This window comes from Stomoxys calcitrans, chromosome 3 (genome assembly GCF_963082655.1).
Source record: "Stomoxys calcitrans chromosome 3, idStoCalc2.1, whole genome shotgun sequence".
Classification (NCBI taxonomy): Eukaryota; Metazoa; Arthropoda; class Insecta; order Diptera; family Muscidae; genus Stomoxys; species Stomoxys calcitrans.
Window position 1 is genome coordinate 87,487,953 of NC_081554.1, and position 27,859 is coordinate 87,515,811.

Below are 27,859 nucleotides of genomic sequence, written 5' to 3' on the forward strand. Positions count from 1 at the left end.
GACACGCTTGAGAGTCATCTCATTTCTTGTGTTTTTTTTTTAACTCTTTTTGAATTAACAAAATTTTATTGATGATTGTTTCTTTTTTTCATGCAAAGGCGTTCATTGATCGCTGTAACTGCATTATGCGTGAATTGTGAAATTCGTTGTGAATTGAACGCAATTCAATTTAGATCTAAGATCTCCATCAAGGAGGTGAGTTGGAGAGACAAAAGACTTAAGCAACGAACTCTATATTAGAGTTGAGTGAAGCAAACATACAAGTGGCATGTGGGAAATAATTAAGATCTTTTAATATCGCTTGGAGAATTTGATAAATGCTTCCTTTTGTCTACCCAAGTATGAACAGTGAATTAATGACAACAATTAACTACAGCTGCTTCCAATTTAATGACATCGAGTATTTGCCCACAATGCTTAAAACTTAAAGCGATTAATACTTCATTTAAGATGAAAATAATCTTTTAGTCTTAGTATTGCAACTTTTGTGAGTGATTCTTGAAGGTTTCTTATCAAAATGAAAAAACTGGCTCCAATGTACAAAGAGGTGATAATAGCGAAGCATAAGCAATTTTTTTTATACCTTGTAATTTTCCATTGCGTTTGTTATACATCAAAATATCCACTTCCGACCTCAAAATTTCCTTTCTCGATCGTCGTACATATCGATTTAGTCATGTCCGTCCGTCTGTCTACTGAAATCACGCTACAGTCTTTGAAGAAAAAGATACGGAACTGAAACTGTGCACAGATTGTTACTTTTGTTCATAGTTAGGTAAAATTTTAAGATGGGCTATATCGGATAATATCTTAATATAGCCCCAATATAGACCTATTTTCCAATTTAGAGCCCATGAAAGCCAATTTTATAATCCCATTTGGCTGAATGGTCTACATTCGGTTTTGCCAATATTCAATATGGTCTACATCGGTCTATATTTGGATACTGCTATCAAACATACCAATCCCCCGAATTAAAGTCTAGGGGGCATAAATTTATTAACCTACTAGCTGACCCAGGCCCGCTCCGCTGCGCCTTTTTTTATTTTATATGGAACAAAAGTTTCCTTGGAATATTTTTTTTCGACAACAATTTTTCGCTTGACTAACAATTTAACAATATAAGTGCCTTTGTCGGAATCCCATATGATCTTTATTGGTCTACGAATTTAATTTTGGATGTAAGGTGTACTCCAGCCCGCTACTCTCATAATATCTGATTTAGGGGTGTTTTTGGGAGTGAGGTGGTCCCCAAGGCACTTGGCCGTGAAAAAATATCAGCATCGTGCTCTTCTGTCAAAAACCATTTATTTATACCCCATATTGCCATTGGTTTAGGGGAGTTTACACGATGAGGCGTCCCCCAAACACATGGCCCCAAAATAGGTTATCAAATTCGTTTTCTAATCATAAATACACTATATTGGCATGGTCGAAAATTTTTTACCCTTTGCGGGGTGTTTTGGGAAAGGGGTGATTCCCTAAATACATGGTCCTAAATTTGGATATCAAATTCGTATTCTATTCCCAAATACCTTTATTTGAGCCCCATTTTGCGATGATCACTAAAAAATTGCTGCTTGTGGGGTATTTTGGGAAAGGAGTTGACCCCCAGAAAATTGGTCCCGAAAGTGGGTATCAAATCTTGCTCTACCCCCCAATACCTTTCATTTAATCTCCACATTGACATGGTCGGTAAATATGGCCGATTTAGGGGTGTTTTTGGGACTAGGGTGGTCCCCCAAACACTAACCCCGGAAAATATATCAGCAACGTGCTCTATTCTCATATATCTATACATCATTTATTTCAACCTCATATTGCCGTTGGCCTGGATATCAAATTCGTTTTCAAATCTCATTTAAACTCCTTATTTCAAAAGTCAGCAAATATTTCCGGTTTGGGGTATTGGCCCTAAAAACTATATATATTTAGCTCCACTCTCTTTAGGACCCAAATTGTTTTGGTGAGGAAATATGTCCTATTTGGGGGTTGTTATGGTGGTGGGACGTCCCCTAGACAGTTGGTCCCTATTGTTGATATCAGATACGTGGTCTACTCCCAAATACCTTTGATTTGAGCCCCATATTTCTATAGTCGGCAAACGTGACCGGCTTGGGGGATATTTTGGGGGATGGACGGCCGCTCAGTGAATTGGCCTTGAAAATGTATATCGGATTCGTGTTCCACTCTAAAAACCCTCTTATTTGAGCCTCATATTGCAAAAGACAGAAAATACTTACTATTTGGGTGGTGTTGTGGGGGTGGGGTGGCCCCATAGACACTTTTCCCAAATATTGATATCAGATTCGTTCTTTACTCTCAAAGACCTTTCATTTGAGCCCCATATTGCTATGGTCGTAAATTGGGGGAGATTTTTGGGGGAGAGGCGGCCCCCCAACACTTGGTCTCATATTTGGATATCATATTCTAGTTCTACACTCGAATACCTTTTATTTAAGCCTCATATTCCCATGGTCAGTAAATAAGTCCTGCTTGGGGGTTGTTTTGGGGAAGGGGGGTGTTTTGGGGAAGGGGGGTGTTTTGAGGATGGGGGGTGTTTTGGGGAATGGGTGGACCCCCAGAAAGGTGGTCCCATATTTGGATATCAGATTCGTATTCTACTCGCAAATACCTTTCATTTGAGTCCCATATTGCCATGGTCGGTAAATATGTCCAATTTAGGAGTGTTTTGGGGTTTGGGGTGGTCCCCCTAGCACTTGGTTCGACAATTGGATATCAGATACGTTTTCTTATCTTAAATACCTTTCATTTGAGTCCCATATTGTCTTGGTTGGTCTAAATATGTGTTTGGTAGGTTTTAGGGTGGGGCAGCCCCCCTAGGTACCCCATCCGATATTTGGATACCAAATTTTCATTTTTAGGGTACTATATGAGAGCACACAAAATTTCGTTAAAATCGCACCACCCATCTCCGAGATCTATCGTTTCTGAAAATTAGGGTAAGGGGGAGGGTCCGCCCCCTCTTCATATATGAAAAATGTAATACCCTTTTTTCACCACGGGATCATTATGCACCATCTGTGAAAATTTCAAGAAAATCGGTTCAGCCGTTTCTGAGTATATAAGGAACACACAAACAAACAAACAAACCTACAAACAAACACAAATTGATTTTTATATAAGATGGAGTAATGGCATATAACATAAGCCAAAGCCTCAGGTGGAAATCGAACCCACGCCCCGCGACGGTAGGCCGCACGGTACCAACTAAGGGGTACACTACAAGTTTTTTCAACTTTCAAAAAGTTTTAGAGGCAGAGTATCTTGACCTATTGTTAAGTATATTGAACTATCTATGTATTCCTGCGATCAAGGTAGAGGTATCATTTGTAATCTTATTCTCACAAATCCATAAAATTTTGGCGGGGAACTATCCATACTCAAGTTTGTTTAGAATAAAGGAAAAGGGAGTAGGAACAAAATCTACCAGGAAATTGTTATTCAGAATAGGGGAAAAGGGAGTAGGGAAAAAACTTCCAGGGAATTGTTATTCTGAATCGGACTGCAAATTTTAATAAAAATATACAGTTTTCCGTTCCATGTCGCCCGGATTTCTTGTGTACTAACACATAAACGACTGAGAATTTGACATTTCTCCAATCTGTTAGATCTTTTCTAAATATATTGTTATGAGTTAATAGATTTCCTTTGTCTTTAGTATATATATGTTGTATATATATACAAGCTATGCGAAAAGTGTCTGTTAACATAAACTTCGCTTTGCCTAAATCACCAGGAAGTTTAAAACACCATTTTCATTATACCTCACGCATTGTTACAAACCATTCTTTAATTCGCATTTTCATAATTTAACATTTTTAATAATCTTAAACATGATGAATATGTTTGTTCGGGGGAGATAGTTGATTAATTGTATGCTTATTTTGACATCTCAAATTATCTAATATTTCCAAGTTGTTTAATTTTCTCGGTGACAGTGAGAATGGGCTTTTTAGTTTCTACAAATAATTTAGGAAAAGAAGAAAAAAGAGAATAAAACTGGCCATATCGTGTATCGACATTTATTTAAGACTATAATTTACATATATTAGGGAAAATAGATCCCACAGGCATTGTTAAATTTTGATAAATTAATGCCAAACATTTTTTAAATTAAATTGATGGCAATAACACAACCGTTGGCATTTTATGTTATGCGTTGAAAAAAATTGTCCTTGAGATGTGTGAATCTAGACACTTATTTGAATCTTAATAAGACTCTAATGATTTAAAATTCACAAGCATTAATATAAAGCTTTATTTCAAACGAGTTTGTTTTATAATAGAAGGCAGAGAAGATATAAAAATAAAAAAAGCTGTTAAATTCGGTGCAAAATTATGACAAATTTAACATTATCAACCTACCTATTTAGCTCAAAAGTTTAAGTTTAATCGTTCAAAAGTTTGCTATAAATACAGCATTGCATATATTCGTTTTTGTGTTTTGTGTTTATGACTGATTAAAGTTATAGTTGAATGGTATGGGTCTTATTTTGCAGCTACAGCTGGCCCAGATTTGAAATTTATCTGCCAAGTCTACGTAACTATACTTCTGAATGTAATTCTTATGTCCTTCATCCCTACCCAACAGGCCTTTATACCCTCCACCATGGCATGGGGGTATACTAATATCTTCATTCCTTTTGTAACATTTCCAAATATTCATCTAAGATCCCAGGCAAATGCAAATTTTGCCCATGAACATTCCACTAAGGAACATGGGCAAACTTCTCACATATCAATGAGTGCAGTCCGATTCAAGTTTAAGCTCAATGATAAGAGGCCTCCTTTTTATAGCCGAGTCCGAACGGCATGCCGCAGTGAGACATCTCTTTGGAGTGAAGTTTTATATGGCATAGTACCTCACAAATGTTGCCAGCATTAGGAGGGGAAAACCACCGCTGAACATTTTTTTCCGATGATCTCGCCAGGATTCGAACCCAGGCGTTCAGCGTCTTAGGCGGACATGCTAACCTCTGCGCTACGGTGTGCCTCCAAAGATACCATAAAGTATATATATTTTTGATCGTCATGACATTTTAAGTCTATCTAGCCATGTCCGTTCGTTTGTCCGTCCGTCTGTCTGTCGAAAGCACGCTAACTTTCGAAGGAGTAAAGACAGGCGCTGAAATTTTGCACAAATGCATAGGTTGGAATTGTAAATGGGACAAATCGGTTCATGTTTATGCTATATAAACCTATCTTGGGTCATGACTTCTTGAGCATCTTGAAGGCGCAATTGTTAAACGATTTCGTCCATGAATTAAGGCAATATGAATCTTAGCCTTGATAATTTTCTCCATCAGAGCGTGTGTAGCAGTCTCGCTCCGGTGGAGGTTTATCTGGATAACCTCAATCATTGGTCCTCCAGTAAATGGGCATCTTGGTAGGAGGTGATGATCTCATCGTCTTCTCCTTGTTCTTTAGACTGCATTGACTTCCTGTCACTGCACTGCCTGATATCATCGTTTTAGGTTCCTAGTCTTCCTAATCTTGAAAAAGACAGCTTTGCTACCGTAGTGCGTCATGCCTTTAGTCTTAGCCAAACTTGTCACGGAGACTTGATCAATGCCAACCACAAAGAGAGTTCCTTCCTCCTTCTGCTGCCTGTGAAAGACCTCCCACTTCTCTGCGACCAAACATTCGCTTTGCTTGCCCAATAATCCCAACATGCGTTCCGTCGCAAATCCCTTGATGAAGACCGTAGCCTTTGTGAGCTGGGGGATATCCATCTTTCTCACCGAACGAGCTTTGCGCCCTCCCAGGGAGCGTGAATACCTCTGACGAGCTGTTTGACGGTATCAACACATTCCGCCGACGCTGCGTTGTAAAGATGTCCCCTCTAAACTCGCAGCTCATCATTTGTATGGGTGGACCGTCTACAGAGTTCCACACATGTTCAAAAATCCGATCGTTAAAAAGATCCTTCGCTTGTGACCGATGATCTGGTGGAGTTGCGTATGTTTTATACCCTCCGCCATAGGATGAGGGTATACTAATTTCGTCATTCTGTTTGCAACTCCTCGAAATATTCATCTAAGACTAATATATTCTTGATCGTCATGACATTTTAAGTCGAACTAGCCATGTCCGTCCGTCCGTCCGTCTGTCTGTCGAAAGCACGCTAACTTTCGAAGAAGTAAAGCTAGCCGCTTGAAATATTGCATAAATACTTCTTATTAGTGTAGGTCAGTTGGGATTGTAAATGGGCTATATCAGTTCACATTTCGATATAGCTGCCATATAAACCGATCTGGGATATTGACTTATTGAGCCGCTAGAGGCCACAATTCTAATCCGATTTGGCTGAAAGTTTGCTTGATTTGTTTTATTATGACTTCCAAGAACTATGCTAAGTATGGTTGAAATCGGTACTTAACCTGATATAGCTGCCGTATATAAACCGATCTGGGGTCTTGACTTCTTGAACCTCTACAGGGAGAAATTCTTATCTGATTTGCCTGAAATTTTGCATAACGTGTTTTGTTATGACTTCCAACAACTGTGTTAAGAATAGTTCAAATCGGTCTATAACCTGACATAGCTGCCATATAAACCTATCTGGGGTCTTGACTTCTTAAGCCGTTGGAAGGCACAATTCTTATCCGATTTTTCTGAAATTTTACATGAGATGTTTTATCATGGTTTCCAATAATTGTGCCAATTATGGTTCAAATCGGTCCTTAACCTGATGTAGCTGTCATATTAACCTATCTGGGGTCTTGACTTCTTGAACCTCTACAGGGAGAAATTCTTATCCGATTTGGCTGAAATATTGCATGATGTGTTTTGTTATGACTTCCAACAACTGTATTAAGAATGGTACAAATCGGTCCATAACCTGATATAGCTGCCATATAAACCAATCTGGGGTCTTGACTTCTGGAGCCACTAGAGGTCGCAATTATTATCCGATTTAGCGGAAATATTGCATGAGGTGTTTTGTTATGACTTTCAACAACTGTGCTAAGAATAGTTCAAATTGGTCCATAACCTGATATAGCTGCCTTATAAACCAATATGGGATCTTGACTTTTTGAGCCAGTATTAGCCAATTTGGCCGAAATTTTGTACAACGGCTTCTCTCATGACCTTTAACATACGTGTCGAATATGTCATGAACCGGTTTATAGCCTTATACAGCTCCCCCATAAACCGATCTCCCTATTTTACTTCTTCAGCCTCTAATGTGCGCAATTCTTACTAGATTTGGCTGAAATTTAACACAATGGCTTCTACTATGGTCTCCAATATTCAGTTCAATTGTGGTCCGAAGAGAACCATCACTTGATATTGTTTTTTTTTTTTTTTTTTTTTTTTTTTTTTTTGCCGAAAAAGAGATGCCGGAAAAAGAACTCGACAAATGCGATCCATGGTGGAGGGTATAAAAAATTCGGCCCGGCCGAACTTATTGCCCCTTTGTTCGAAATTCCGATTTGACTTCTTGAGTTCCCAGACACTTCGACTTTCTACAGTTCCTGCAGTTCGGTGTATGTGAAAGCGGTAAAAAGTAGAAAGGCTTCTACTTTTTACCATACATAAACCGAATCTGCTGCCGTAGCGTTTAGGATATTCATACTAAGCTATCTCAACAAACAATACTTTTTTAAATGTTATCAAAGCAAATTCAAATTTATTTCCTTGCTTTAACATTTCATATGAAAATTATTTGCTTAAGTTGTATTAAAATTTGTTATCTTAGCGATAAAGTATGGATCAAGTTTTTGTCCCCTTCCCACTGCTCTTTCCATTTTCGCTATTGCTGATTTAAAATGTCATTTTGTTAACCAAAAATGTAAACTAATCTAATCTAATTCAATTCAATTTGTTCTATAAAATTCCATGCATGATTCAGACTGTCATCAACACAAATTAAACAAGTTTTGCCAATTTATGGATAAATTTATACAACCGTGTTTGGTTCTCACAAAAAAATATGCAAATGATGAGTTTATTAATTTAATGTTTTTTTTTGTCCATAATCTGCAAAAAAATGTTTTTTTTTGGAAGATGTATTAATATTTCACATTTTGTACAACAGATGTTCCAAATAATATTTCGCCATATTCTGTTTTCATACTCATGCCCATAGCATGGTTGGTGTATTTACTTCCTAATTTCAGATGTAGTTTTAAGATGATCCGTATTTTATATAATTTTGTCATTTAAAGCTATTCGTTATAAATGTTTCAAGATTATATATTTTTTTTTAATGTTTAATTTTTTAGTTTGATGAAATAAATGAAACTCCAAGGGCTTCTGTTTCGCGGCTCTGTTTAAATCTTTTATCGACAAACTTGTTTAGTACTTAATATGAAATTCTTGTTTTATACCCAAAGTATCATAAATTAATTTTTAATTTTTTTGTTTATTTAGTTGACCTACTCCATTGCATGGCAAAAGTGCTGCTATGATCAGAAACAAACTACAATTTACCAAACACGCCCTCCGCCTGCCCCAGTGATGAAAACCCTTCACTGCAAATAAGTCATAACGAGTTTGAAGACATCATAAATGTTCAAAAATCAAAAACGTGCTTCAAATTTTAATATTCCCTTGATGCTTCTCACAGAGACTTGCATGTTTTTTAGGTATCATTCCTACAATTGATCATTATCCAGAGTCTGTTAATAAGGATACGGTAGCTATTTTTGTTTTTGCCGTCACACCCTTCATAGGTTGGCCGAACTTTTGATTTAGTGGAAAAAATAATTAAAATTGCACGTAACACGTTCGCCAATAAAGATTTTTGCAAGCCCATTATCTCTTAACTTTTTGGCTTAGTTCATATGTTCTCTGGGAGTAATTTTGGTATAATATGACGACATTTTTAATTATTTCAAGTTTGAAATGTAAATCGATTTTCGATTGCAAGTTTTAGGTCTTTTGAGGGGTTTTACTATGACATGATATATGGTTGCGTTGATGGGATAATATGTTTTATGTAATTTTTGTGACAATATTTGTATAACCTACACCACTACAGTGGTACAGGGTATTATAACATAGTGAATTTGTTTGCAATGCCCAGAAGGAAGAGAGATAGATTGATTGATAAGTATACCGATCGACTTAGAATCATTTCCTGATTCGAATTAAATATGTCCGTTCGTGTGTCCTACCGTCTGTCTGTCCATGTTAATTTGTGTAGAAAGTACAGCTCGCAATTTTTATCCGATGGTCTTAAAATTTGGCACGGGCATCTTTTTTGGTCCACAAAACCTGTGGATTTTGGTACAAATCGGTTCGGATTTAGAAATAGCTCTCATATATAATTTCCTCCGATTTGGACTAATATTGAAACAATGTGGTCATTTGTTTACAGATTCGCATGATCTTTGACACAAAGAATTTCCTTTCTCCCGACGTTGCTGTTGAATTTCATAGAAATCGATTCATATTCAGATATAGCCCCCATATATAGGTTGGGTTAAAGTGGCAGTCTGCAATCAGACTCACATAGACATTTTCATCCATTATGATACCACAGGAACAGGAGAAGGAAGATGCTTTCTAGATCCCAACGTTGAACCATTCAGATCGCTTTTAAAAGCCCAACAACTTGCGAATGCACCTTAACTTGAAAACCCAATGGGATGTAGGGTATGAAAAGGTCGGCTTCGCCCGACTTTAGTCCGTCTTAACTTGTTCCATTTAAGGTAGTTAAATCAATATCATAGAAAGTTTGTATTTAGAGGATTTGCTCTAAAGCGGATATCAGAGAAGTCCAACCTAGTTTCATATATGTATACGAAATGGGTGACAAATGCAAATGTAAATTTTGCCCATGAACATTCCACTGAGGAACAGGAGCAAACTTCTCACTTCTCTTAATGAGTGCAGTCCGATTCAAGTTTAAGCTCAATGATAAGGGGCCTCCTCTTTATAGCCGAGTCCGAACGGCGTGCCGCAGCGCGACACCTCTTTGAAGAAAAGTTTTACATGGCATATTACAAATGTTGCCAGCATTAGGATGACCAGGAGGCCATCGATGAAATGTGTTCTCGTGCAATCCAACCCATTTTACCTATCTGGCGAGTCGCTTGATATAATAAACAGTTATTATAATATAGTCTCTAAATCTAAAATCGATAAATAACAAAAACAGTTTCTGTTTAGTATCCCCACTTTTCCTTTTAAAAAGTCTCATGACCTGCGAATGTTTACATGGTTAGGTTAAAGTGGCAGTCTGTCATCAGAACCACTTAGACTTTTCCGTCCATTGTGATACTACAGGAACAGAAATACGTTCTCCAGATATTTAAGAGCTGCCTGGCTGTCTGAGAAAATATGTTTGCCAATCGTATTTTTGATATTATGCCTTGCAAGGATCTCCGATGTAGCAGTAAATTCAGTGCATTAGATGATGTCGTTCTTAGTGTGGCTGTGATGCATAAACAGGCCATCCTTTGGTAATGGCCGTCCACCAGAGTACAACACCATATAGCGCTATAGGTCTGGCAACTGCTATATATATAAAGTGCATGACACGCAGTTTAAACCCCCTACTATTACCAATAACTCTCTTGCAGGTGTATAGGGCCAGAGTTACCTTTCTCGCTTTTTCCAAAATGTTTGATTTGAAATTAACTTGAAAAGAACCGTTTTCGTTTTAGACGGATGTTCGCCAAGACCCAGGATTTGTACGACATTTGAACCTTTTTCTCCCCAAGCAAATTGTCACCAAGTTTAGATTGGGCTACATAGTTTTCCAGTCCGGTATACTTTGAGCACCACAAAGTTTTAAACTTTGAGCTCCAATTTGTGTGGTGTTCATCAGCTGAGAGTTACCTGGTGCGTCCATAGACGAATTTAAGCCGAATCGTATAACATTTGAAGCTTCCAGGGGATGAAAATGTCAGGTTATGAACTGATTTAGGATCTTGGGACAGTTGCTGGAAGTTGTAACAGATCACTCAGTAAAAATCTTCTGCCAAACAGAATAATGCGGCTTCTATGTGCTTAAGAAATCAAATCGAAGAACGATAATGTATGGAAAATCTTGCCAAATCTGAACCGATATGGCCCATTTTCAATCCCCAACGAACTATTTTAATAAGAAATATCTGTGCCTTCGAACATTATCGTGATTTCCGGCTTAAACGAAGTACGATGGATTCGGATAGGCGCTATACTTTGCCGCCGTAAAAACGTGGTAGTTAGAAGCACCTGGTTTCAACATCGAAAAATTCATAAAACCACATGAGTTTATTTTCTGTTCTTACTGAGGAAAGTCTTGCTGCACTTGCTCATCCTGTAGAGTCTTATCAATTATATGGGGATGAAAAACTCAGATATGACTTCAAAAACCTTTGTACGCATAGAGCGGCATTGTAGATGATGGTAAGCGTTGACCTGTACTTCTCCGGTAGCATAGAAAATAAGCTCTGCGAACCATTCAATGACAAACAAGGTTTCAGACAGGGAAACAGCATGTCGTGTGATCTCATTTATTTCTTACTGGAACAAGTTATAAGATATGCAGATGTAAATATATATGGCACATTATTAACAAGGGACGAATATGTCGACGACATCGATATCATGGGTCGGTTACTAAAAGTAGTAACTCCTGCCTTTGAGATTATCGAAAAGAAGATAGATCGCTGAATGTCGGTTTGGCAATAAATGAAAATAAGACAAAGTAGGTTGTATCAACTTTCGGAACATCCCGTATACCCAGGCATACAAACAAAGTCGGTGAACCATCATAACGCCCAACGGCCGTAAGACCTAAAACCAATTTTGGGCGTTATGAAATTGTTCGTAAAGTGTATGGATGGCAGTGGTTGGAGTGTTTGAGAGAAAGATTTTTTGTAAAATTTATGAACCAGTCTACACTGATGGAGAATATCGGTTTCGTATGGTCAACTGGCTGCATGTTGTGTATGAAGACGTTGTATGACAGCGAAACGGTCGGTAGGACGACGGTAATCCTATGAAGAAATCCAGATTGTGAGAAAACGAGGCTATTACTAAAAGGAAGTAGGAAGGAGGTCAGTTTAGCTTTCGGTACAATAACAGGACACAAAGCACTGCGAGCTCACTTATGCAAAATCAGTGCGGCAAGTGATAACATGTGTAGGGCATATGGGGAAGATGATCAGACGTTGAAGCACTTCTTATGTCATTGCCCGGCTTTCGCGGCTAACAGACATCGGCACCTAGATGGGCACACAATACCAAACATGAACCAACTTTGGGGCGTAGTATGGAAAACAAGTAGGGATTTTTTAAATAGATGTTTGATCTATCGCTCACCTCATGTCTATTGATTTCCTTCTTCTTTCTGTGGAACAAACGTTTCTCCACTCTCTTTTTTTCCCGATACCGCTCTTTTGACACACACTAACACACTAACACTGTTGAATAAACCAATCTGTGCTTGTGGGTGTGTATCATCAAACATCCACTCAATTAAAAAGCTTTGAAATAGTGTGAGCCGAAGCCACATCAAGTGTATGGATGGATCAACAAACGAAGCAGTATTTGGAGTGTTTGAGAGAAAGTTTTTTTGTAAAATTTATGAACCAGTCTGCACTGATGGAGAATATCGGTTTCGTATGGTCCACGAGTTGCATGTTGTGTATGAAGACGTTAGCATAAGCATAATAATTTTGCTGGCTAGGTCCAGTTGTCACAACTTATTATGAAAATCCAGTGACCAATTTTTTGAAGGTAAACATTTTGGCATACGCAAACGGGAAAGACCAAAACTGTGATGGAAAGATCAAGTGAAAAAACCTCAAGAAAGTATGTATCAGAAATTGGAAAAGGACAGCAGAAGATCGAGGGGTTTAAAAATCTACGCTAAATTCGGCTAATGAATCAAATGTTCTGTTATAGCTAATTAAGTACATGATCTTGTAGACGGACACGGGATAGCTGTGAGCACCACATAGGTTGGAACATCGAGTTCCGATCTGTGTGGTGTTCATTGCTGTCACAAGAAGCTTAGCTGCGAGCTACTGGGCGCGTCCACAGATTGCGGATAGTGGAAAGCTCCATACGGAGTAGCTGCAACGGCAGCCGCGGACAATCAGCGGTGTGGAGCGGAGATTCTCGTGAGAGGCCGGGCGGCACCGGCTATTGTACAAATAGTGGGTGCCTGTGATTCTCAATATGTTATTGGCGTCTTTATATAACCAATGCCCACCCTGTTTCCACGGCGAGAGGTCCTTGGGACCGGAACGAATTTGCTCACCTATAGGAGCTTGATGAGGATCGCCACCTTCACATGAAAATGTGGCTACAACAATACAAACAACATGATCTTGTAGCGTTCACAGCATCATATTTTTGATCATCTGTTATCCGTTGCTCTTTGGGCCTGATCTCGAAGTGTTAAAAAATGGATATGTATTGCAAACATAATGACACCATTCATCCTATGATGGTGAGTATAAAAATAGCACTGCTTTGTAGTGATTTTTATCCAAGAAAATCATTCCAGCCATAACTGTTAACAATGGTTCTTGTTGTCGATGGATGATTAACAAAAGACTTAAGACACAAACCCTATATTTCATATTTCCGACATTAACAATTTAACAACATCGTATTACATAATTTTGGCGTGTTTTTAAAATTTTCCGACTCTATTTTGAGAAGTTGTTCTTTGCTGCCGCTTGCTCATAAATTCATTAAATTAAATTTCGTTGAAAATCTTAACATGGACAACATTGCCGGAATCATTAACTTAGCTCTGCCTGTTATAATCGTTTTTTGCCGCTGCTACCATTTCAGCGGCTGTGATATGTCTCACTTTTACGCTTTTACATCTTGTGCATATTTAATTAATCAAGCCGTCGTCGTTCGTTGGGTCGCATGGAGCCACATTCATTGGAGTCTTTTGGGTTTTTATGAATGAATTCTCAACTTAATTCAGTTATTACAATGAGAAAACGTCTGCGGCGGTAGTCGATATCGTTTATGAGACGGCACAAGCGGCGGCGGCAGCAGCACCAGCACCAATAACAACAAAAGATACAACAGCATCGACACCAGATTCACTGGTAACAACATTTATATCTGTTTGGTCTCTGTATCTATGCGTTGTCCGTCCAGTTTTGTTATGATGAAATATAAGTCATGTGTATAAGAAATGTATTAATGAGCTGACGCTAAAGTTGATTGTTCAATGTGTAGGAGTACACGTAGAGCGTAGTTGCTATCCTTGATAAATTGTGTTTTATATCAATACAAGAGTTACTAGTGGACAGACTAGCAGATAGTCATGTTATAAAGTGTGAGGGCGAATATACCAAAAGACGGACGTACATACACAGCATATACAGAGACTAAGGTTTAATATGAGACAATAGCCATAGCAAAGAACAGCATGAAAGTGCAAAAAAATTATTAATAATTGATTACAAATATGATAAGATACTTTTAACTTTTTGACATAAAATTTGCACGAGGGTAAAATGGAAATTTTTGGAAAAAAAAAATAAAATGAATAATCATCTTCGTGCTCTACTCCCAAATGCCTTCCATTTGAGCCTTATATTGTTAAAGTCGGTAAATATATCCGGTATGGGGGTATTTTTGGGGATGAAGTGGACGCCCATATATCAAATTCGTGATCTAGTCTCAAATACCTTTCCTTTGAGCCAGATATTGTCTTTATTAATATTTCCACTATCTGACCCGGGCCCGCTCCGCTGCGCCTTCTTTTACTTTATAGGGAACAAAAGTTTCCTTGGAATATTTATTAAAGATCTTTTAGTGAAATATTAATCAATTAAAGATCTTTTAGTGAAATACCATGCTAACTTGACTAACAGTTTAACAATATAAGTGCCTTTATCTGAATCCAATATGATCTTTATTGGTCTACGAATTTATGTTTGGATGAAAGGTGTACTCCATTCTTAAAATACTTCATTTCAGCCCGATATTCTCATGATGTCTGATTTAGTGGTGTTTTCGGGGGAGAGGTGGTCCCCCAGATACTTGGCCGTATAGGTGATCAAATTCGTCTTCTAATCTCAAATATCTTTCATTTGAGCCACATATTGGCATGGTCGAAAAATTTTTTTCCTTTGGGGGTGTTTTGGGAAAGGGGTGATGCCCTAAATACATGGTCCTACATTTGGATATCAAGTTCGTATATTACTCCCAAATACCTTTATTTGAGCCTTGATGTTTGTGGGGTATTTTGGGAAAGGGGTAGACATCCAGAAAATTGGTCCAGAAAATGGGTATCAATTTTTGCTCTACCCCCCAATACCTTTCATTTAAGCTCCACACATATCTATAAATCATTTATTTGAACCCCATATTGCCATTGCCCTCAAATTCGTTTTCTAATCTCATTTAAACTCCTTATTGCAAAAGTCTGCAAGTATGTCAGGTTTGGGGTATTGGACAAATTGTTTTGGTGAGCATATACGTCCTATTTGGGTGTTGTTATTGTGGTGAGTTGTCCGCTAGACAGTTGGCCCCTAATGTTGATATCAGATAAGTGGTCTACTCCCAAATACCATTAATGTGAGCCCCACATTTCCATAGTCGGCAAACATGACCGGCTTGGGGGGTGTTTTGGGGGATGGGCGGCCACTTAGTGAGTTGGCCTTGAAAATATATATCGGATTCGTGTTCCACTTTAACATGGTCGTAAATTTGTACCCTTTGGGGGATGTTTTTGGTGAGAGGCGGCCCCTAAACACTTGGTCAAATATTTTGATATCAGATTCGTATTCTACATTCAAATACCTTTTATTTAATCCCCATATTCCCATGATCAGTAAATAAGTCCTGTTTGGGGGGTGTTTTGGGAAAGGGGTGGACCCCCAGAAACGTGGTGCCACATTTGGATATCAGATTCGTATTTTACTCGCAAATACCTTGCATTTAAGTCCCATATTGCCATGGTCGGTAAATATGTCCGATTTAGGGGTTTTTTGGGGGTTGGGGTGGTCCCCCTAGCACTTGGTCCGACAATTGAATATCAGATACGTTTTCTTGTTCTAGCTACCTTTCATTTGAGTCCCATATTGTCGTGATTGTTCCAAATATATGTTTGGTGGGTTTTAGGGCGGGGCAGCCCCCCTAGGTACCCTATCCAAAATTTGAATACCAAATTTTTATTTTTAGGGTACTATATGAGAGAACACAAAATTTCGCTTAAATCGCACTAACCATCTCCAACATCTGGCGTTTTTGAAAATTAAGGTAAGAGGGGGGGTCCGCCCCCCTTCAGATATCAAAAAATTTAGTTCCCTTTTTTCACCACGAGGTCATTGTGCACCATCTGGTAAAATTTCAAGAAAATCGGTTCAGCCGTTTCTGAGTCTATAAGGAACACACAAACATACAAACAAACAAACACCAATTGATTTATATATATAAGATTTGGAGGGTTTTGGAGGTTGCGCGGCCCCCCAGATATCCCACACTAAATAAAGATACCAAATTTCTGTTTTTGAGTGATTATTATTAACCAACCAAATTTTCGCTTAAATCGCCCCACTCATAGGGTAAAGGGAGGGTGCGCCGATTAAAGCCTTTCCACCGAAAGTGGATATTAGATTAAAACGTCACATGTAAGCTACATATTTCTATAGTCACTATATATGTATGGTTTAGGGTAAGTTTATGAGGTGAGACGTCCCCGAAACCAGATTTGAGCTCTACTCTCAAATTTCTTTTTTTTTGAGCCCCAATTGCCATTGGTTTAGGGATAGATTATGGGGTGAGACGACTCCAAACACTTGGCCTCAAAATTGGTTATCAAATTTGTTTTCTACTATCAAGTACCTATCATTTCTGCCCCTTATTGCCATAGTAGGCAAACCATGACGGTTTAAAGGGAGTTTAGGAGGCGCACACTGAAACAATATCAGCATCGTGCTAGAGCACGATTCTGTTTGCCCCCATAATGTCAAGCATTTTGAAGGTGGCTATCAAGATATTCAGTATTGTATTGTATTGCTGTTCTATTCTATTCCGATCGGCCTTCATATATTATTTTATGTTCTTTTTTTTTGGGTAGGATAGGGGGAGGTGGTTTGCCCTCTAACACATCCTTTCATTTGGGTACAATATAATCTCGGTCGACCTACATGACCGTTTGGTGTTGTTTTTATAGGGAGGAGAGGGTCGCTCGTCCTGACGCTAAGACCCAAAAGACAATTTCTTTGAGTCCTTTATTGAAGCCATGTACATATCCTGCTGAACGGCAGGACGGCTGAATGTGAACCCGATTCTCGAATAATTATATCAACATTAGATTTGAACTCTACTGACATAGTCCTTTCTTTTAATTTACATATTATCCCATGCGAACTACACGTCCTTTTGAAGGGTATTTAGTGGGTGGGCCGATCCCACACTCTATTCGAAATATGTATACCTAATTCGTAGTTAACTCCCAAAGACATTTCATTTGATACCCATTTTGTGAAGTTGGACATTCACGCCCGTTTAAGGGGTTGGGGAGGCCACGTAGACACCTTGGACCAAATTCTTATAACAGATGTGTACTCAACTTCCACCGAACACTTTGGGCGCAATTTCTATATCAAGTACGTACTCTTCTCTTAAATACCTTTCATTTGATACCCATATTGTTCCAATCGGAAAACATGTCCGCCCGGGTGGGCTTCTGGATGGGGCGTCCCCCCAGGTTATTGGACGTAAAAACCAATTTCGTGTTTTTGGGATACCATAGGGTGGCATACAAAATTTTGCTTAAATCGATGCACGCATCTCCGAGAGCTGGCGTTTTTGAAAATTGAGATATGGGGGAGGGTCCGCGCCCCTTCGGATATCACAAAATGTAGTACCCTATTTAAAATACGCAATAAAGTATCTACCCCAGAGCGCATTCTAAGTCTATTGCCCGATTGTCTGACATTCTAAGTCTATTACCCGATTGTCTGCAATACATCAATGTCGAAGATTTCATTATTTGTGTTAGTCGGTTGGAGCTGAGAATGGGCCAAATCCGTTTTTATACCCTCCACCATAGGATGGGGGTATACTAATTTCTGTTTGTAACTACTCGTCTGAGACCCCATAAAGTATACATATTCTTGATCGCCGTGACATTTTATGTCGATCTAGCCATGTCCGTCCGTCTGTCCGTCCGTCCGCCCGTCCGTCCGCCCGTCCGTTTGTCTGTCGAAAGCACGCTAACTTCCGAAGGAGTAAAGCTAGCCCCTTGAAATTATGCACAAATACTTCTTATTAGTGTAGGTCGGTTGGTATTGTAAATGGGTCATATCGGTCCATGTTTTGATATAGCTTCCATATAAACCGATCTTGGGTCTTGACTTCTTGAGCCTCTAGAGTGCGCAATTCTTATCCGATTAGAATAAAATTTTGCACGACGTGTTTTGTTAATATATCAAACAACAGTGCCAAGTATGGTTTAAATCGGTTCATAACTTGATATAGCTGTCATATAAACCGATCTTGGGTCTTGACTTCTTGAGCCTCTAGAGGGCGCAATTCTTATCTGATTTGAATGAATTTTGGTACGTAGTATTTTGTTATGATGTCCAACAACTGTGCCAAGTATGGTTCAAATCGGTTCATAACCTGATATAGCTGTCATATAAACAGATCTGGGGACTTCTTGAACTTCTAGAGGGCGCCATGCCTATCCGATTTGGCTGAAATTTTATATGACGTATTTTATTTTTACTTTCAACTGTGTCAAATAAGTTTCAAATCGGTTCATAACCTGATATAGCTGCCATATAAACCGATCTGGGATCTTGACTTCTTGAGCCTCTAGAGGTCGCAATTATTATCCGATTTGCCTGATCCGATTTTATTATGGTCCGAATCGGTCTATAGCCCGATACAGCTCCCATATAAATCGATCTCTCTATTTTACTTCTTGAGCCCCCAAAGGGCACAATTCTTATTCGAATTGGCTGACATTTTACACAGGTTTCCAACATATAATTTAATTGTGGTCCAAGCCGAACCATATCTTGATATCGCTCTAATTTTAGAGCAAATCTTTTCTTATATCCTGTTTTGCCTAAGAAGAGATGCCGGGAAAAGAACTCGACAAATGCGATCCATGGTGGAGGGTATATAAAATTCGGCTCGGCCGAATTTAGCACGCTTTTACTTGTTTGTTCTACGATCTTGGTTTTTGACACAATTTGGAGTTACAAACAAATGCACAAAACTATTACGGCCAACGCCAGAACAGGAAATTGAAAAGGAGTATAAAACTGATATCTATTAAAAAAATCGATTTTTTTATTTTTTTTTTAATTTGAATTTGTAATTAAACATTAAAATTTATTTAAGGTCATTTTATTTTTCAAGGCTACAGTACAGTAAGTATTGCTTAAAAAAATACTGCTATACTGTTAACATATCGAATAATTAATAACAATTAATTGCACTCGTAAAAAGCTAGAATTTTTTAGAATTAAAGGGGAAAGAAAACACCAAAGAAAAAAACTAAGATTTATCATTGAATGTCTTGACATTGATGACACTGATGCAGTATATACTGTTTTAATGAAGAGATTTGTATATAACGCAATTATTTATTCTTAATGTATGAGTTGACAAAATTTGTATTTTTCTACTTCAAAAATTAACACATTTCGCAGAGACTTTCTTATGAGGGTATACATTCCTAATTCGAACATTTCGATTGTATAGACTCTCGTATATTGATATAACTTAGATTGCCGAAGTTATACGAGTTTATGTTCCAATATACATCGGCCATTTTTATTGACTTTCTTAATTATTTGGCGTAACGGGTGATTTTCGCTAGCAAAGTTCCAAAAGCATTAGTGTACACAATAATACTTTGCCAATACCGCCAAGTATTTTGTTCGTGTTATTGGAAAACGTTTTTCTATGACTGGGGTTTTTTTCATTTGAAAAAGTCATTTAAAGAACTTGACAAATGCGATCCATGGTGGAGGATATATATGATTCGGCCCGGCCGGACTAAGCACTCTTTTACTTGTTTATATGTATGTTCAAAATCATCTCATCTGTTGTAAAGCTTTTACGATGCATATCTTATACAACGAGGTCTACCACACTAACAGTGCGACCTTGAGATTCGCCGGACTACACTCCCGCTGAGCCTCTGGAACATCTTGTGATCCATTTCTAATTTCGAACTTATGACTCTTACTCATAATGATCGACATCTATGACCCTTACGCTAGTGAATGTGGTACTTCTAGCAAAGCATCCTATCCAATATTAACCCCAGGTATCTAATTGCATCTTATATAGTTATTGATTTATTCTAGATATGTGGGTACTCTTATTGACCTATGTTTTTGCTTCCAATAAACAGGTAGATTTCAATTTTCTCAGGGTTGACTTTGAGTCCCCTTGGTCTGACCCTTTAATGTAATTGCTATTCCCAAGACCCTCTCGGGCTGCCTAGATAGAACATTTACAACATCTGCATAGCAAAATGGTTCAAGTCCCTCATTGGTAAGCAGACCATTTCTAGTAATTACCCGTAGGAGGCATGTCATGTCCTGCCCTAACCTTAAGGTAGTTTCAATCTTGCAGGTTTGTCTGCTCTACAACTAAAGCTGAGTGAAATTTCAATAAATAGGTTACAATAAAAGATAAATCCTTTATTAATTCAAACAAGACCCAAGATCGGTTTATATGGCAGCTATATCAAAACATGGGCCGATATGGCCCATTTACAATACCAACCGACCTACACTAATAAGAAGTATTTGTGCAAAATTTCAAGCGGCTGGCTTTACTCCTTCGGAAGTTAGCGTGCTTTCGACAGACAGACGGACGAACGGACGGACGGACGGACAGACGGACATGGCTAGATCGACATAAAATGTCGCGACGATCAAGAATATATATACTTTATGGGGTCTCAGACGAATATTTCGAGTAGTTACAAACAGATGGTGGAGGGTATAAAAAGAATCACAAATTAAGATAATTTTCTATACTCTTTTTATACATATCACCGAAGGATGGGGGTATATTCATTTTGTCATTCCGTTTTCAAGTCATCGAAATATCCGTTTCCGACCTTATTCTTGATCAGCGTAAAAATCTAAGACGATCTAGCCATGTCCGTTCGTCTGTCCGTCCGTCTGTTGAAATCACGCTACTATCTTTAAAAATTAACATATTGAGCTCAAACATATTCTTTTTTTTGTCCATATGCAGGTTAAGTTTGAAAATGGGCTATATCTGTCTATATCTTGATATAGATTCCATATAGACCGATCCGCCGACTTAGGGTCTTAGGCCCATAAAAGCCACATTTATAATCCGATTTTGCTGAAATTTGGGACGGTGAGTTGTGTTAGGCTAGTCGACATCTTTCTTTAATTTGGCCCATATCGGTCCAGATTTGGATATAGCTGCCATATAGACCGATCTCCCGATTTAAGGTTTTGGGTCCACAATAGGCGCATTTATTATCCGATTTCGCCGAAATTTGGAACAGTGAGTTGAGTTAGGCCCTACGACATTCTTCTTCAATTTGGCTCAGATCGGTCCAGATTTGGATATAGCTGCCTTATAGTCGGATCTCTCGATTTAAAGTCTTGACCCAAAAAATGGAGCACATTCATAATCCGATTTCGCTGAAATTGGACACAGTGGCTTATGTTAGACTTTTCGACATCCGTGTCGTACATGGTTCAGATCGGTCTATATTTGGATATGGCTACCAAAAAGACCAATATTTGGTTCTAGAAAATTGAACAATGACTTGTACTTATTAGACCTCTCAATATCCGTGTCGAATTTGGTCTAAATCGGACTATATGGGTATGATTTTTTCACCGGATTATAGCGAAAGGTGGTTTACATATATACCCGAGGTGGTAGATATCCAAAGTGCGGCCCGGCCGAACTTAACGCCGTTTTACTTTTTCAGAGTTTTTTATGATTCAAAACATGATTGATCACATTTTTTATATTGTACAAAATTAGTGCCTTATAATTATAGAATTTGTATATATTTTCCACTTTTTACGTTATCAAATTATTAGATGAATTATACACAATACCACAACCTTTTGTGTAGTTTGAGTTTTGAATAAAACAAGTCGTCATCCCACAATTAGGTAATCACAAAAGTTTGAAATTGATTACTATTAGCAAGCTATTTTTCTTTCTCATACTACACTACAACTGTGGAGTAGGGCAATAAAATTTGTGTCATTTATTTGCAACGTAAAGGAGAAGTAAAGAAATCCCGAAGCGGTCAATATTTATGTACGAAAAAGCAGTTTGGGCTGAGCTCAACGAATTCTCTCAAATAGGCAAGATCTCTATATGACAAAGTGCTTAGGTGTCAGAAATTTCCTTACAAACAGGGTCTACGTACTAAAGGTCTTGTTTCTGCAAAAGGAAGTAAGAGTTTTTGGTCGTTTGTAGAAAGTTGGGTCTTCATCGAAATCAACACTTGTTGAAGATAAGCAGACGTTCACTGACTCCGTTGATAAGAATGTTGTTGTTGATATATTTGCAATAAATTATTCTTTTCCGGTGAGCAATCAATCTGAAAATGTATCTAGCAATATGCCTCAGATATTTTTCGAACACGTGGAGTTAAAGGATTCTTGAAAATCTCGACGTAAATAAAACCCGGAGCCCTAATAGTATTTTAACAATTGTTTGTTTGTTTATTTGTTTTAGCTGCACACACACAACAAGATTTGAAATCTAATAATTATAGTATGTGGATTTTACAGGTTTTACGATATTTAATAGGATGTTAACAGCATTTGATAAAAATTATGAAAATAACACTCACTTCTATGTTTCGCAACTTTTTCGACCTTTTATCTTACGGTAGTTTTCCCGGCGCATTGGAAGGTTGCGAACGTTCAGCTGATCCCCAGGAAGGGTGAGGGAAACAACCCTGAGAACTACCGGCCAATTGCACTCTCTCCAAAGTTATGGAGAGCATGGTTAATCACCATCTTGTGTGACCTTCAGAGTCTAATGGTCTTCTTAGGTTAGGTTGAAAAGAGGGTGCATATATTAATCCGCCCCATGCCACTATGGACATACACCTAAGCCAGTAATCAGCTTGGTTTGCGCTCTAAAAACTATAAAGTAACCTCTTAAAAGAAAATTTCAAGTTAGGAATTCCGTGCTACTTAAAAATCATTAATTGTTTAATTGTTTTCAATACCGCTCCCCTAAGTTGGTTCATGTCTGGTATTGTGTCTCCACCTAAGTTCCGGTATCTGTTAGACGCGAAAGCCGGGCAAAGACAAAAGAAATGCTCCAACGTCTCATCATCTTCCCCGCATGCCCTACACATGCTATCACTTGCCGCAACGATTTTACATAAGTGAGCTCGTAGTCCTATGTGTCCCGTTATGATGCCAATAGCTATACTGACTTCCTTCTTACATCCTTTCAGTAATAGTTTTGACTTCTCACGACCAACAATATCGCTTCCGAAGAAATAGCTCTTCGGGAGATCTCAGGCATTTCTATAGGAATCCTGGAGTCGTCCAACCCACTAGTTTGGTGAGAGTAAGGTCGTGGCTCTAGATATCTCCAAAGCATTTCATAGAGTCTGACACGGTGAAGTTTAATCAAAGCCTGCCGCTTTTGGTGTCGGCTCAGTTCGACATATGTCGAACTTTCTCAGCCATAGTACTATGCGGGTCGTTGTAGAGCGCACAACAAGCCGATTACTGGCTTTGGTGTATGTCCATAGTCTCATGGGTCGGATAAATACTTGCTCTCTCTTTTCAACCTAACTAATCCAATCTGTGCTCCATTCTTTATCCTTCGCTTTTTATACCTGTACAGGGTACAGTGGAACAGGGTATTATAACTTAGTGAATTAGTTTGTAACATTCAAAAGGAAAAGGATAGACCAATTGATAAGTATACCGATCGACGCAGAATCACTTTCTGATTCGATTTAGCTATGTTCGTCTGTCTGTCCGATTTTCACTCCTAGAGCCACTATAAGCACATTTATTGACCAATCGCGCCAAAATATTGCACAACGCTTGCCTTGATGACTACCACTATATACGTTTGGTCAAAATCGGTTCAGATTTAGATATAGCTCCCATATATATTCGCCCGATTTCTAGTAATATTGTAATAAAATGGTCTTTTGTTAACCGATTTTCTCGAAATTCGGCAGGAGGGATTTTCTCTTGACTCTCAATAACTTCTAGAGTCATAGCAAGCGCATTTATTGATCAATCTTGCCAAAATTTAACAAAACGCTTTTCTCGACGACTGCCACAGTATATAGCTCTCATATATATGTTCGTCGAATTTTGAGAAATATTGGAAAAAAGTGATCATTTGTTTTCCTATTCTGTCGAAATTTTGCATTAAGGATTTTCTTACAACTCTCAATATCACTGGTGAGTTCCATAGAAATCGGCCCAGATTTAGATATAGCTGTCATATATGTATATCGCCCGATTTTTTGACCATAGAGTATCCCATAGTATTGCTTACCTCGAATATCATAATGTGGTTTGCCTGGGGATATTCCCTCGGTAATTTCATGGTGTGAGTTTATCTGATATTCATCGTCTTAATCCTGATGTAAGAATGTTTGTCAGAAATATTTGACTTTCCAAAAACTCGCACCCGCTTGAAGTTTATTGGCCAGCAGACCGGACTATGCACTACAGAGAGAATTCTTTTTTCGCCTAATCGATTCGAATATGAAATCGACTTCCGGGTAATGTTATGGCACGGATATTGAAGGTAGTATGAGATGTTATTGTGTAAAATTTTAGCTAAACCAGAAAAAAATCTTGTTTTGCAAGAAGTAAAATCGGTAGATCGGTTTATATAAGAGCCTCATCCCAACATGGACAGTCAAGAAGTATCGAAGAATCGGTAGATCGGTTTATATAAGAGCTTTATCCCAACATGGACTGTCAACATTTTGAGCGAATCGCATTATTAGTTTGAACACAATCGTTATTTCCATATACAAAAAGACAGAGAAGCGGTCGGACATGCATCGTTGGATCGACTTAAAATGTCTTGGCGAACATGAATATATGCTTTATAGGGATTCAGATCAGTATTTCGAGGAGTTACAAACAGAATGATTGGACCCCCATAATATGAAGGTTACAAAAAAATATCCCACTAATTGAGTGAACAGCTCCGATATCTTCAGATCTATTTCCTTTATTGTGCCCAAATAACGTTGCGCATTATTATGCCCTCCACCATAGGATGGTGGTATACTAATTTCGTCATTCTGTTTGTGACTACTCCATATATTCATCTAAGACCTCATAAAGTATATATATTCCGTCCGTCCGTCTGTCTGTCAAAATATCGCTAACTTTCGAAGTAGTAAAGCTATGCACTTGAAATTTTGCACAAATACTTTTTATTGGTGTAGGTCGGTTGAGATGGTAAATGAGCTAAATCGGTTCATGATTTGTTATAGCTGCCATATAAACCGATCTTGGATCTCGACTTCTTGAGCCTCTAGAGGGCACAATTCTTATCCGATTTGGTTGAAATTTTGCATGAGGTTTTTTTCTATTACTTCCAACTGTGCTTAGAATGGTTAAAATCGCTTTATAACCTGATATATTGGGTTGCCTAAAAAGTAATTGCGGATTTTTTAAAAGAAAGTAAATGCATTTTTAATAAAGCTAAGAATGAATTTTAATCAAATATATAATTGCCATTTTGTTCGATAACCTTTTGCCATCTTCCTGGCAAATTTAGTATTCCACGCTCATAGAACTTCTGGCCTTTATCTGCAAAAAACTGAAACCAAGTGCGATTTTATAGCCTCATCATTGCCGAAAGTTTTTCCATTTAAGGAGTTCAGGGCTATATGGTGGATGCATCAAAAGTTCCCAGCCAAGCTCACTCAGTTTTTGGCGAGTGACCAAAGATGTGTGCGGTCTAGCGTTGTCCTGGTGGAATATGACGCCTTTATGATTGACCAATTCTGGTCGCTTCTCCTTGATGGCTGTATTCAATTTGTCCAATTGTTGACAGTAAATGTAAACAAAATTTCGCGCACTTTTTTTCTAAAGCAAGCTAAAAGTAACAGCTGATAACTGACAGAAGAAAGAATGCAATTACAGAGTCACAAGCCGTTGAAAAAAATTGTCAACGCCGACTATGTAACTACTATATTACCGACAATTACTTTTTGGGCAACACAATAGCTGCAATATAAACCAATATCGAATCTTGGCTTCCTGAGCCATCAGAGGGCGCAAGTTAGGACGTGTTAAGTTAGGACTTCTAACAACTGTACCAAATATGGTTCAAATCAATGCATAACCTGATATAGCTGCCATATAAACGATCTGGGATCTTGACTTCTTGAGCCTCCAGAGGGCGTAATTATTATCCGATTTGGCTGCAATTATGTACAACGACTTCTTCCATACCTTTAACATACGTGTCAAATATGGTTCGAATCGGTCTACATCCTGACAAAGCTCCCATATAAACCGATCTCGCTATTTTATTTCTTGAGTCCCTAAAGGATGCAATTCTTACTCTAATTGGCTGAAATTTTACACAATGACTTCTACTATGGTCTCCAAATTCATTCAAACTTGATATAGCTCCAATATTACAGCAATTCTGTAATTGGAAAAGAACTCGACAAATGCGATCTATGGTAGAGGGTATATAAGATTTGGCCCGGCCGAACTCAGCTAGCTTTTACTTGTTTAACAGATGACGATGGTGATCTAGTAACAGAGAACATTTTTATACCCACCAGGATGGGGGTATACTAACCTAGTCTTTCCGTTTAATAGTTTCGACGTTCTGAGTCGATCTGTCCGTCCGTCTGCTGAAATTACGATAGCGGTCGAACGGGTAAAGCTAGCCGCTTGAAATTTTGCACAGATATTTAGTATCGATCTAGGTCGTCGGGTGTTGCAAATGGGCCATATCCATTCAGATTCAGATGTAGCTCCCAAATAAACCGATCTCCCGAATTTACTTTTTGAGTCCCTGGAATCCGCCATTTTTGTCCAATTTGGCTGAAATTTTGCATGTGGCGTTCTGTTATGACTTCCAATAATTGTGCTTAGTACGGTTCAAATCGGTTTTTAACCTGATATAGCTCGCCTATAAACCGACCCCCCGATTTGACTTTTTTAGCACTTACAAGCCGCCATTTTGTTTAATTTAAGTGAAATTGATCAGGTAATGTTTTGCTTTAAATTTCAACAACTGTGCTAATTACGGTCCAAATTGGTATATAACCTGATATGGCTCCCATATAAACCGATCTTCCGATTTGACTTTTTAGCCGTTACAAGCCGCAATTTTTTTTCCGATTTGGCTGATATTGAGCATGTAGCGTTTTGTTATGAGTTCCAACAACTGTGCAAAGTACGGTCCAAATCGGGTTCTAACTTGATATAGCACCCATGTTAATCGGTCTCTCGATCACCTTGTCCGGTTCCTAGAAGCTTTAATTTGTGCTGGTTTCACAGAAGTTTAGTATGTAGCATAAAATTATGCTCTTCAACTAAATTTAGTTTTATAAATTTTTAGCAGGTTCCATGGTGGTGGGTGCCCAAGATTCGGCCCAGCCGGTTGGTATTCGAGATTATAGTGACAAGGAACAACTGTATGAATCCCTCACCATTTAATCTTTGTCCACTATAGAGTTTAAAGATAAAGACAAATACCCTAGAACTGCAATTTTTAACTCAATATGATATGATTTCGATTTGGTTTAGTATTACATTGAATATTGAATTATCCTCTTGAAATATCTATCTTCCTCTGCCTTTATTTTTAATGTTTGATTTTATGAGATACTTAAAATTTGATATCAAGATATACTAGCTATTCGAAATGTATGCGTTCTGTTGCTTTAAATAATTTTCGT